This window comes from Rhinolophus sinicus, linkage group LG02 (assembly GCF_036562045.2).
Source record: "Rhinolophus sinicus isolate RSC01 linkage group LG02, ASM3656204v1, whole genome shotgun sequence".
Lineage (NCBI taxonomy): Eukaryota > Metazoa > Chordata > Mammalia > Chiroptera > Rhinolophidae > Rhinolophus > Rhinolophus sinicus.
In genome coordinates this window covers 37493368-37505564 of record NC_133752.1, presented here as the reverse complement: position 1 = coordinate 37505564, position 12197 = coordinate 37493368, and positions in this window count along the sequence as shown.

The following is a 12197-nucleotide window of genomic DNA, read 5'->3' as shown; positions in this document are numbered from 1 at the left end:
ATGTTTAAGAAAGTATCTAATTTTCTTCGCTTTTTAATCTACATATCTAATAAAATAGAAAAAATCAAAACAAGATTACATGGAAGTTATCTCTGTGATAACATGAAAATTTTCTACCTAAAACCAATATATGTGGTTGAGAAACTTAAAGTTTGGTCAACGAAAGTGATGCTTTATTTTCGTAGTATGAAACACCAAAACATCACCGATACTTGGGAATTTGTATATAGTTAATTATATAAGTGAATACGGGAGGTATCAGGATTGATATAGAGATTTGAAAGTCAGCATACAACAGATAATTAAAACTATGAGTATTTTAATGATAACCCAACATGAGGGGACAAAGAGAGAAAAGCAGTGCCTAAATACAGGAAGAATCCTCAGAAACAAGCAAAATTAAAGATGTGTAGGCAAAACGAGAAGCGAGCCTGGGGAGCAAAATGAAATTGGTTAGGAATATGTGATTAGAATCAGAATAAACAATGTCAAAGAAGCCAAGAGCACAAGGCTAGAGGTTTGAGAAGAGCTTGTCCAACAATCAGACATAGAGGAGACTCAGTAAGATAAAGATTGAAAAGGATCCACTGAATTTGGTAATTATAATGCTTTATTTTATTTCAGCAAAGATAATTTCAGTCATGGGGTGAAGGGGGTGGAGCATAGGCAGAAGCCAGATTGCTGTGGGTTGAACGGTAGGAGGGACACTTCATATTCTGAGACAGGAAGGAAGAAAATAAAGATGAATGCAGATGTTTATCACAATGAAAATATGCAAATGTGGGCACATGGGAATAATACAGCACCAGGGTAGCTAAGCTCAAGAGAAATAATTGCAAGGAGGAACAATGCCTAAGAGAGTTTCTTAAACATCGTCTTACGCAATCAGAATAGCTATTGATGTCCAGGAAATGACACCAACCTCAACTGCGACTTATAAATAAAACATTAATTTACTTTCTACAATTGTCAGTACAAAGTGCTGCAGTGGGTGATGCCGCAAGAATCTGGATATTGGGTAAATAATATTGTCCTCAAAGAGTTAAAATGTGTACTTACATATAATTGATTTATAGGCAAAGTCCCCTGAAAGCCAGAATTCCTGCCAAGTCAAGTCCATAAGATTTGACTGTACTTTATTGAATATATTAGCATAGCTAATGCAAGAATGGAGCCATTAAAAAGGGACATTGATTGGCTATAGAAGTAGGGCAAAAGGGGAATCACCCAGGGAAACCCACCCAAACACAGGGATGAATACATTTGTTCTGCTGGCAGGGCTATTTCTATTGGGAAAATCCTTAGAGAAAATATACACACAGAAATGATTATAACTCAACCTATAGACAGAATACCATATGAATTAACAGAAAGAGGAGATGACTTCTAATTGATCAATGACATATGAGCTTGTGGCAAGGAAGATGAAAATAAAGGTTGGCAGGTATATGGAAGAATATAATTTTTTTCATTTCTGTGTTTTGTTTTCCAACCAAGTTACCAAGCGCTTTCTGGTCAGTAAGTCACAATAAGATTTTATGAAAAAGAAACTCTCAACATCACTTGCTCTCAAAAGATTACAACTAAAATCCAACAGGTTTAACAGCAAATAGACAGATTATGTTCTTTCTCATGACCTCATGGGAATTTCTGTCAATTGGCTATTCACATGGAATAGTATCAAAGCTCTTCAGATATTCACAGCAGGCTCACAAAGTAGTCACAGCTGATGTCACTAGTACTAATTAAGGGTGAGAACTTGAGGCAATGGAAAGAAATAGCAAGTGATTTGGTCAAAATTACATAACCTGTGAGAAACAAAGACCCAGCGCCAAGGTAGGGAAGAATCATCTTCATTTTCTTGACAAATATTTGTTGAGGATGGCCTGAGTGCTAGGTCTTATTCTGGGCATCAGAGAAACAGAGAGAAATAAGAAGACACCATCCTTAGTGTCAAAGACATGACAATCTAGTAGGGGTAGGCAAACTATGGCCCGTAGGCCAAATTGAGTCCACTACCTCTTTTGTAAATAAAATTTTATTGTAGCACAGCCACATTCATTCATTTTTATTTTGTCAATGACTGTTTTCCAGCTACCAGAGCAGAGTTGAATAGTTGCAACAGAGACCATATAGCCTGCAAAGACTAAAATATTTACTATTTCGCCCTTTGTAGAAAAGGCCTGATAATCCCTAGTTTAATAACTTCTTGTATTCTTGCTCACTTCATGGCTATTCTGTTTTGTGTTTTTTTGTTGTTTTTTTAAGTTATAATGGTGTTATTAACTTTAGTGATACATTTTTAACTTTTTAAAAAATCATTTCAATGTACAGAAAAATTGTAGGACTAGTACAAAAATTTTCCTTATACCCTTCACTCAGATATAATTATTAATATTTTGTGCCATTTGCTTTATCTCTATAATATTACAATTTTTAAAATTTTTCTTTTAATTAAAGTTTATTGGGGTGACAATTGTTAGTAAAGTTACATAGATTTCAGGTGTACAATTCTGTATTACATCATCTATAAATCACATTGTATGTTCACCACCCAGAGTCAATTCTCTTTCCCTCACCATATATTGGAACCCCTTTACCCTCATCTGTCACACCCCTCCCCCCTTACCCTCTGATAACCACTAAACTATTCAGTGGTAAGAAAAGATGAAATAGGACCATTTGTGACAATGTGGATGGATCTTGAGATTATAATGCTAAGCGAAATAAATCAGACTGAAAAAGCAGAGAACCATATGATTTCACTGATATGTGGTATATAAACCAAAAACAACAAAAGAACAAGACAAACAAATGAGAAACAAAATATTACAATTTTTATATTATATAATTTTATATATATATTACTTATATATTTTATATATATTCTAATTTTTCTGAATCATTTGAAATAAAGTTGCAGATATCATGACCCTTTACCACTAAATACTTCAGTGTATGTTTCCAAGCAAGAGACTTCATTTACATAAGCATAATAAAATGATCAAAGTGAGGAATTTTAACCTTGAACAATATTATCTAACCTACAGAACTTTATTTAAATTTTACCAATATTTTAATATCTTTAATAGCAAAACAAAATCTAGTTCAGGAGCCAGTCTGGGTGACACTTTACATTTAGTGTTTATGTCTCTTTTGTCTCCTTTAATCTGGAACAATTTTTTAGTCTTTCATGATCTTGATATTTTTGAAGAGTGGAAGCCCATAATATGTCCCTCACTTTAGGTTCATCTGATGATTACTCATGGTTAGACTCAGGTTCTGCATTTTGGGCTGGAATACTACATAAGTGTTATTGTATTCCTACCAGTATTTCATAACAGAAGGCACATGATGTTGATTTTTTCCACAATTGCTGATGTTAACTTTAATTACTTGATTAAGGTGATATCTGCCAAGTTCCTCCATTGTAAAGTTACTACCAGTAGTTCTTTTGTAATTAATTGGTAATTTGTGATTAGATACTTTGAGGCTATGTAGATATCCTATTCTTCATCAACGAGATAGTTTGGCATCCATCAATAATTCATACCTGAATTCATTGTCAGCTAATAACAGATTTTTGACTTTCTATTGGAAAGGAATGAGTCAAAGAGGCAGTAGACAGGGGGTCCTTGGACTCACAGTATATCATTTGTCTCTTATAGACAATTGAGCTGAAAACTCCAGGAATCCTTCAGGCCAAAAATAAGATTTAAGTTGCACACTTTACAGGAAGAAAAATTACAAATGTAGAAAAACCTGCTGCTATTATAGCTAGATAGTCATTATTGAGAAGAGGTCTACACATTAGTTGGGAATAATTCATTAAATAGTTGAATCTATCTGAAAGAACTTCCACATACATCTTTGTCTAGTGAATTGTTCCTCAGGCAAATGAAAGAACAGAAAGAAATGTTAGGACCAAGCATTTAGCCCAAGGTGCTCTGAGCCTTAAACTTTATCAAAAAGAAAAAAACAAGGCAACCACAGAGCTAGCGTGAGCTCAACCCAGGTTGAGAAGGGACCCATCCGTGGTTTGTGCTCAGAGAGAAAAGAAGGGTGTTGTAGGTAAGGAAAAATCTCTTCCTCTGCTCATCTCCAGCTGGAGCCCTGTAAATTAGACCGGCCAAAGGCAGATTAACAAGAAAATAACAAACAGAAGATTATTAATGTGTTCCCCACGTGTATGCATTGGAGTACTCAGTAATGAGTAGCCCAAAGAGGTAATTATAATAAAACTTGAGTTTAAATACCAGCAAAAGTAAAGACGTTTTGTTGGGCCGAGGAGGCAAGTTATGTGAAGATGACCAGGAAAAGTATGGTGAACGGGTTGTTTAGTAGGGTTTGTTACACAGAATTAAAATTGGTGCCGTCTCTGTTGATAAAAGCTGCTAAGAGTCTTCCTCCCTGATAAGGCAAATGGAGACATCTCTGCAAATGAAAATTTTCTTTATAAATGTAAATTTCCTTTGTGAAAAGAAAACTTGTGTCTGTTTTTAGGGCTTTTCCTGAATCTTCTGGTTTTTAATAGCCTTTAGCTCGAAATCATCCATATGCTCAAAGGGGCATATTTTGGGGTGGCATATTCTGGTATCCCCTCAATATCTGGAAAGTACTAGGGATTCTACTGGTTCTTGCAGCAGTGAGAACCAGAACCCATTTCAAGCTGTCAGAACCTAGTTTGGAAGAGTGTTGGATGTTCTTGACCCTTTTCTTTCATGAGATGGGCAGCAAAGAGCATGCCTACAGGACTTCTTCCGGTCATACCCAGCATGCTAGGCAGAGCATGATGCCAGAAAACAAGAAAAGTTCAAGAAATTTTAGGGATAATTATTACTTGTAGTGGGTTTGCTTTCTTTTTTTTTTCTTTTTTTTTTTTTTTTTGTACTGTGGTAAAATATACATAACAAAATTTACCGTCTTAATATTTTTCAGTGTACGGTTCAGTGGTATTAAATACATTCATAATGTTGTGCAACCATCACCATCAACCATCTCCATAAATATTTTTATCCTGTAAAACTGAAATTGTATACCCATTAAACAATAATTGCCAATTCCCCATTTTCCCCAGTCCCTGGAAAACACCATTCTACTTTCTGTTTCTATGATTTTTGACTCTTCTAAGTACCTCATATAAGTGTAATCATTCATTATTTGTATTTTTATGATTGGTTTATTTCATTGAGCATAATGTCTTCAGAGTTTATCCATGTTGTAGCATGTGTCAGGATTTTCTCCCTTTTTAAGACTAAATAACATTTCATTGCGTGTATATTCCACCTTTTGCTTATCTGTTTATCAGTTAATGGACATCTGGGTTGTTTCCATGTTTTAGCTACTGTAAATAATGCTGCTAGGGCATAGGTATACAAATATATCATTGAGACTCTGCTTTCAGTTTATGGGGTATATACCTAGAAGTGAAATTGTTGGATCATATGGTAGCTCTAGTTTTAATTTTTTGAGGAACCACCATACTGTTGTACACAGTGGCTGTACTATTTTACATTCCCACCAACAGTGCACAAAGATTCAATTTCTTCACATCCTAGTAGCAATCATAATGGGTATGAGATAGATCTCACTGTAGTTTTGATTTACATTTCTCTAATGATTCATGATGTTGAGGATCTTTTCATGTGCTTATTGGCCATTTGTGTATCTTTCTTGGAGAAATGTCTATCTGAGTCCTTTGCCCATTTTCGAATTAGGTTGTTAGGCTTTTTATTGTTTCGTTTTAGTTATTTATATATTCTGGATTTTAATCCCTTATCAAACATATGATTTGCAAATGTTTTTCCCATTCTGTTGGGTTGCCTTTTTATCCTGTTGACAGTGTCTTTTGATTCACAAATTTTTTTAATTTTCATAAAGTCCTATGTGTCTATTATTTCTTTTTTTGCTTATACCTTTGATATCATATCCCAGCAATCATTACTAAATCCAATGTCATGAAGCTTTTGTCATATGTTTACTTCTAAGAGTTTTATAGTTGTAAGTCTTAACATTTAGGTCTTTGACCATTTTCGTTAACTTATGTATATGGTGTTAGGTCAGGGTCCAACTTCATTTTTTTCCATGTGGATATCCAGTTTTCCCAGAGCCATTTGTTGAAAAAAAGTCCTTTCCCCCACTGTAGGTCTTGATACCCTTGTCAAAAATCATTTGACCATATATAAAAGGATTTCTTTCTGGGCTCTCTATTCTTTTCTATTGGTCAATATGTCTGTCTTTATACTAGTACCACACTGTTTTGATTACTCCCACTTTATGGTATGTTTTGAAATCAGGAATTGTGATTCCTCCAGCTTTTTTCTTTATTCTTAAGATAGTGTTGTCTAGTTGGGATATCTTGAGATTTCATATAAATTTTAGAATGCGTTTTTCTAGTTCTGCAAAAAATATTGCGAGGATTTTGATAGGGATTGAGTCTATAGATTGCTTTGGGATATCAATCTTAACAATACGCAACTTCCAATCCATGAACATGAAATATATTTCCATTTATTTGTCTTTAATTTCTTCCAGCAAAACTCCAGTTTTGGAGTTTTAATTGTATAATTTTGTTTTTACCTTTTTCATGAATTCCTAAGTATTTTTGATAGTATTAGAAATGGAATTTGTCTTGTAATATCATTTTCATATTGTTTATTGTTACTGTGTAGAAATTCAGCTGATTTTTATGTGTTGACATTTTATCCTGACACTTGTTAGTTCTAACAGGTTTTTTTGTGGTATCTGTAGAGCTTTCTATTATATATACAAGATCATATAATCTATGAACAAAGATTATTTTACTTCTTCCTCTCAATTTGGATGCCTTTTATTTCTTTTGCTAGCCTAATTGCTCTGGCTAGAACTTTCAATACAATTACTGATAGCTTTAAAGAATTTTTGTAACTTCATAAATTCCTTATTGCTTGTTATAAAGCTTACGTTGGGTTTTGCTTGTTGTTTTGTTTTTCAGTCTTTGCAGTTTATCAAGCAATCTTAAGAGTTGAAGGCAGTCCCAGAGGGGTGAGGTAAATGTATTTCAGATTATAGCCATTAATGGAAGGACACACTCGCAGATGTGCTCAGGAAAACTCAAGTAATCATAGATTTTTTTTCTGCATTGATCTTTTGCACCACACACATAAGTCAGCTCATAATTCAGTTTGAAGTAGCAATATATTTAAAAACAACTCATAGAATGAAAGTGAACATTCATTGAGTGCATAATCTATAATTTGGCATCATCTATTCCTTAGAAGAATTGTGTGCATTTTTTGATTAACAGAAGAGAAAACTAAAGATCAAATGTTAGTGATGAATGTGTGACGTAAGTTACAGTGCTAAGATACATTTCATATGTTACAGTACATATATATGTATATTACTTTCATACTAATTAATATTTGTTTGAAAGCAACAGAAAAAAGATATGACTAAGGGCAAAATGATTGTAACATGATTTTTAAATGCCATTTACACATCTTTCAAATTCGAGTCTGGATTGTAAGAATTTTTGGTCCATGAAAAAAAATTATTAGGTACATCACTGCAGTAATATCAAATAGCTGTTAGATACTACTGATAGTAATGTCTAGTTATTATTGCTCTAGAAAAATGTAGTAGCTTCTCTAAAGACATTTAAAAGGAAATAAATTCAAGTGAATTCCCAAACACTCTTATAGAGATATCAAACTCACACCAACTACACAGATACAGAAACTGAAGAAGAATAAAATTAAATAAAATGTGATATGGTCATGGGTTTATGGATGATTTTACTTTCTTTTAACAAATAAGAGTCCTTTGTTGTTCTTATCTTTGCTAATTTTACAATATATAAACATCAGGAAGAAAACGTTACCATTACAGTGGAATTTGCTTTTTGATTGCACTTCTAGCCTCATTTTATTTTATTTTGTTTTTAACACTTTTTAATTAGTTTCAGGTGCACAAAACAATGTAATAGTTAGACAATCCCCCTCCCCTCATCCACTACCCCTCTGACATTGCACAGAGCCATTACATTTCCACTGTCTCTATTCCTAATGCTGTATTCCACTTCTTGTAAATATATATATATAATTGAGTTGGCATTCATTATTGCTCAACTTCAGCTTCAGGTGTACAGTGCACTGATCAGTCTAGCCTCATTTTTAAAAATATCTTCCTGAGCCTTGGAACTGTTAAATTCTGGATGAACTTACTCCATTTCTTAGAATTAGCTTTTTGGACTCTTTTAGAACACAAATCCTTTGGTCTATTCAGAGTAAGTAAATTCTATCTCCCAGGCAACTTTGTGTAAATCAAAGCTGAAGGTCAGAACAAAGTTAATGCATTACATTAAAGTGAAGTAAGGTTGCTTTGCATTTCAATTAGTGCTATTTAGTTTTATATACTTAAATGTCCCTATTACCATTGTTGGTTAATGCTAAGTAGTTTGAATCTCTTATACATCTAAAGTCTAAAGCATTTTATGAAAGAAAAATTTAAAAAATTAAACAGTAGTTAAACAAAAGAATTAAGTGATAAAATTTTATCTTTATTAGTAATGAAAGACTTTGAAATCCAAATAATGAGGTAGCAGTGCTCACCTGTCAAATGAGGAGGTTTAGAAAATAACACCCAGTACCAGTAAGGGTGCAGAGAACTATTTCCTGTTTTGGCTCCACATTTCTATAGCCTCCTAATTCAGGTTTTTCATTATTCTGACTGAACAGTCTCAATTATTCCCTTCTAACTCCTCTGCCTGGTCCAGTCTTGTATTTCTTAAATCCCATACTGCAGCCTGAGAAATCCATCTAAAACCTAATTCTAAACATATTACTATACTTGTGTTTCTCAGTCTCTTAGTCTCCAAGGTGCAATAGTTAACAATGTGTCTGTAAAGAAATAGTTCAATGCATGGCTGCAGTTCAATTTGTCATGGTTGGTACAGACAGTACAAAACTCCCTAAATCCAAGGTTTGTTCCTCTGATAGTCACAGGAAGCCATATTAGAATTTAAATGTTGCTTAGAATAGAAACATGAGTTATATAATTCAAGCGTTTAAAGAAATCAGGTTAAAGCGTGGAGCTCTCACCTCCGCAGCCATTTTCATCAGTCTGCACACTCTCTGCCTGGACAGCGCTTATGTGGAGATTAGCACCTTTTCATTTGGGGTTCCATGGTCTCTACTCCAAACAGAACTAACGTTTTTGTTTATATAGGGGAGCCAAAACTTTTTCTCTACCATCTTAGGGTTTCCAGCTGGGCATAAATTAACAGAAGAAAAGCATACAAATTTTATTTTCATATTCATATGGAAGTCTTCACTGGAAAATGAAGACCCAAAAAGTAATTAGACCTAAGTGCTTATATACTAGGTTGAAAAAAGTGTAGTAATTGTGGAAAGAAAAGTACCTAAAATATATGGGGAAAATAAAAGAAGATAAGGATTATTTTAACAGGGTTTATGGGTATAGATTCTTCTGAGCCTCAACTACCTGTCTCTGATGATAAGATTGTTCTTTTCCTCTAGGTGCAGGAAGAGCATATTTTGCATGGGAATTTTCTCCTGCTTTCAGTAGAAAAGGGAAATCAGAGAACCTTTCTTTCACCTGTTGTTTTTCAAGTGTCTTTAGCTCAAAATGGTCAATATGCCAGATCAGCATATTTTGGGTGATGTTTCTGAACTGCTTCATTTATATAGTCTTTCTAAGTAAGGTACAATACCACTGCCGAGGGTTTTACTTATTAAACTTTAACTACATTCCAGACTTGCCTCGTAAGATTGCACCTAACTTGTTTTGATTAGATTTTGAGATACTCTGAAACTCTTTAGTCCTACAATTCTACAGTTTCCAAGTTTATCCTTACAAAGTTACTAGCTTAAGCAAATATTTGAGTACCTACTCTATGCAAAACACTATTTGATGTTCTAGGTATAATCTATGACCTAAACAAACACTGAAGCAGCTTTTTTGGAAAATGCCATAAAGAGTAGCTGTCCTAGAGGGCAATGTTATTTTTCTTATTGTTAAGTCCTTGGGTAGCCTCTCACCATTGACACTATCTCCAAAAATGGATTATTGGGAAGCTTGTTAAAAACTTCAAGTAATCATTTTATAGCATAAATGATCACCTCACAATTATCAATCACACGTTGGTTTTTCTTAACATGTAGCACTGAGGATGATTCTAATTTTCTATTCTCCTTAAATTTAACAGTAAATAATTTTAGATGCAAAGAATAATTACGTTAATTCATGTTAAAAGGTTTGATCAGGGGCATAGAATTTAAAAATTGCCATTAAATTGTTTTCTACATTCATCAATTTCTCTCATTCTTCTGTCACCTAACAGTATTGGACTTTGAGCTGAGCTGTCTTTGAGCATCAATGGCTAAGAAATCCTTGTACCCTTTTGTGTTCCGGGAAATGGCTAACCACAAAGCACAACCCTGGCCTCTCACATTCTAAGATGCCTCCATCCTTCCTCGTGACTCCTATATAGCACATGACTCCCTTGTTTATCTGCCTGTATACAAAAAAATCCCAGGCGCCTCCCTTTTCTTTGAGGGTTCCTCATCAATAAACATTTTCTCTATTGCAATTGTTTAAACAAATTAATCTCCTTAATTGTCCAGTGTAGTTTGTCTTTCACACACCAAATCGTACTGTTCAATGCTGCCTCAACACAAAGTTGATTGGGTTTTTATGAGGATTAAACATGTTAATATTTAGGGTGACTGGCTAGCTCAGTTGGTTAGAGCGTGGTGCTGGTAGCACCAAGGTTGCTGGTTTGATCCCTGCATGGGCCACTGCGAGCTGCACCCTCCTTAAAAAAAAAACACAAACAAACAAAAACAATGCATAACATGTATTAATATTTGTATATTACTTTGAATGGTGTCAGATATCTAGTATGTGTTCAATATTGTGTTATCTGTAATATCTATATTATCTATAATAATTATTTAATTATTGTTAAGGCTTAATCAGTGTTAGAGAAAAAAATATTATTCAGAGTCTTAGAGAAAAAGTTATTCATGACACTTGTTGAAGATGGTTATACAGGCTTTATTCAAAAGGGATCATTGCAATGGGCATAGAGAAATTTCAGTGGAGTCTTGCAGTGGGAGCGAGTGTAGACTCAACAGGAAATACAACATAGTCAAATGAGAATTTATAGCCAAGGGGCAGGATCGCGTCATTACTAAGAGGAAACCAGAGGGGAGTCAGTCCAGAACAACCTGTCAGGATTCTTGCTGAAGGCAGGCCGGGGTGGTCACACATTACCTGGGGGGGGTGGGGGGTGGCAGAGGAGAAACCAAATTAGACATTGATAATGTTAAGATATGGAGGATGGGAGTTCCAGTTAAACTGACTTATGAATATTTTTGCTAAAATTGGACAATACTGAGAGGAACACCAGAGTCCAAAAGTCAGGCCTACTTGAAAAAAGGTCAGCAGAGACTGAGTAGAGTTTGGTGAAGGAGAGAATCTTTGTCATCAGGGAAGGTGGCTTGGAAAAATATACTCATCTATATATTGTATTTGCAGTGCACAATCTGACCTACATTGCCCAAAGGAGGAGAAGCAGGAAAGGGTTAAGGGGGAGGGATGGGAGTGAGGGAATGACAAGGCTGAGAGAAGGAGAAAATATAGGGTTTATTTGTTAGAACTGGTATTCTCCCAGATTCCTAATACTATTTCTAAAAGACAGAGTGAGCACCTTCCCTTCCAATCTCATCATTGCAAAAGTATATCCTCAGTCTAAATCCCCTTTCCTACTTCACAGCATGACAGCTCTCATCTAGCAGAGACTCTTCCTTCCCCTTCAATACCTTCAACCTGCAACAGTACATTCTTCCTCTACACCAGCATCTTCTACATCCCAAGGAAGTTTAACAACTCCAGTTCTCTCAGTCCCTATTTCCCTCCTTTACTCCGCAGCCCTCTGTCTCCTTTCCATCAGCCATCACCTGCAGAGCCTTTATTTCGATCTTTTCATCATAATGATCAATCCTCAGATTCCTGAAATCAAAACTCCCTCTGTTTTAACAGAATTTCTCTTTTACAGGCCACATTTCCACTTTTACCTTACGGAGGCGAACTTGCTTTTTACCTTCATCACCATTTGCAGCTACCTAACCATTCCCTCTTTCGCAGGTTACAAGTTCTATCCTTGCCTCTCAAGACTTTTTTCAAACTTCAGT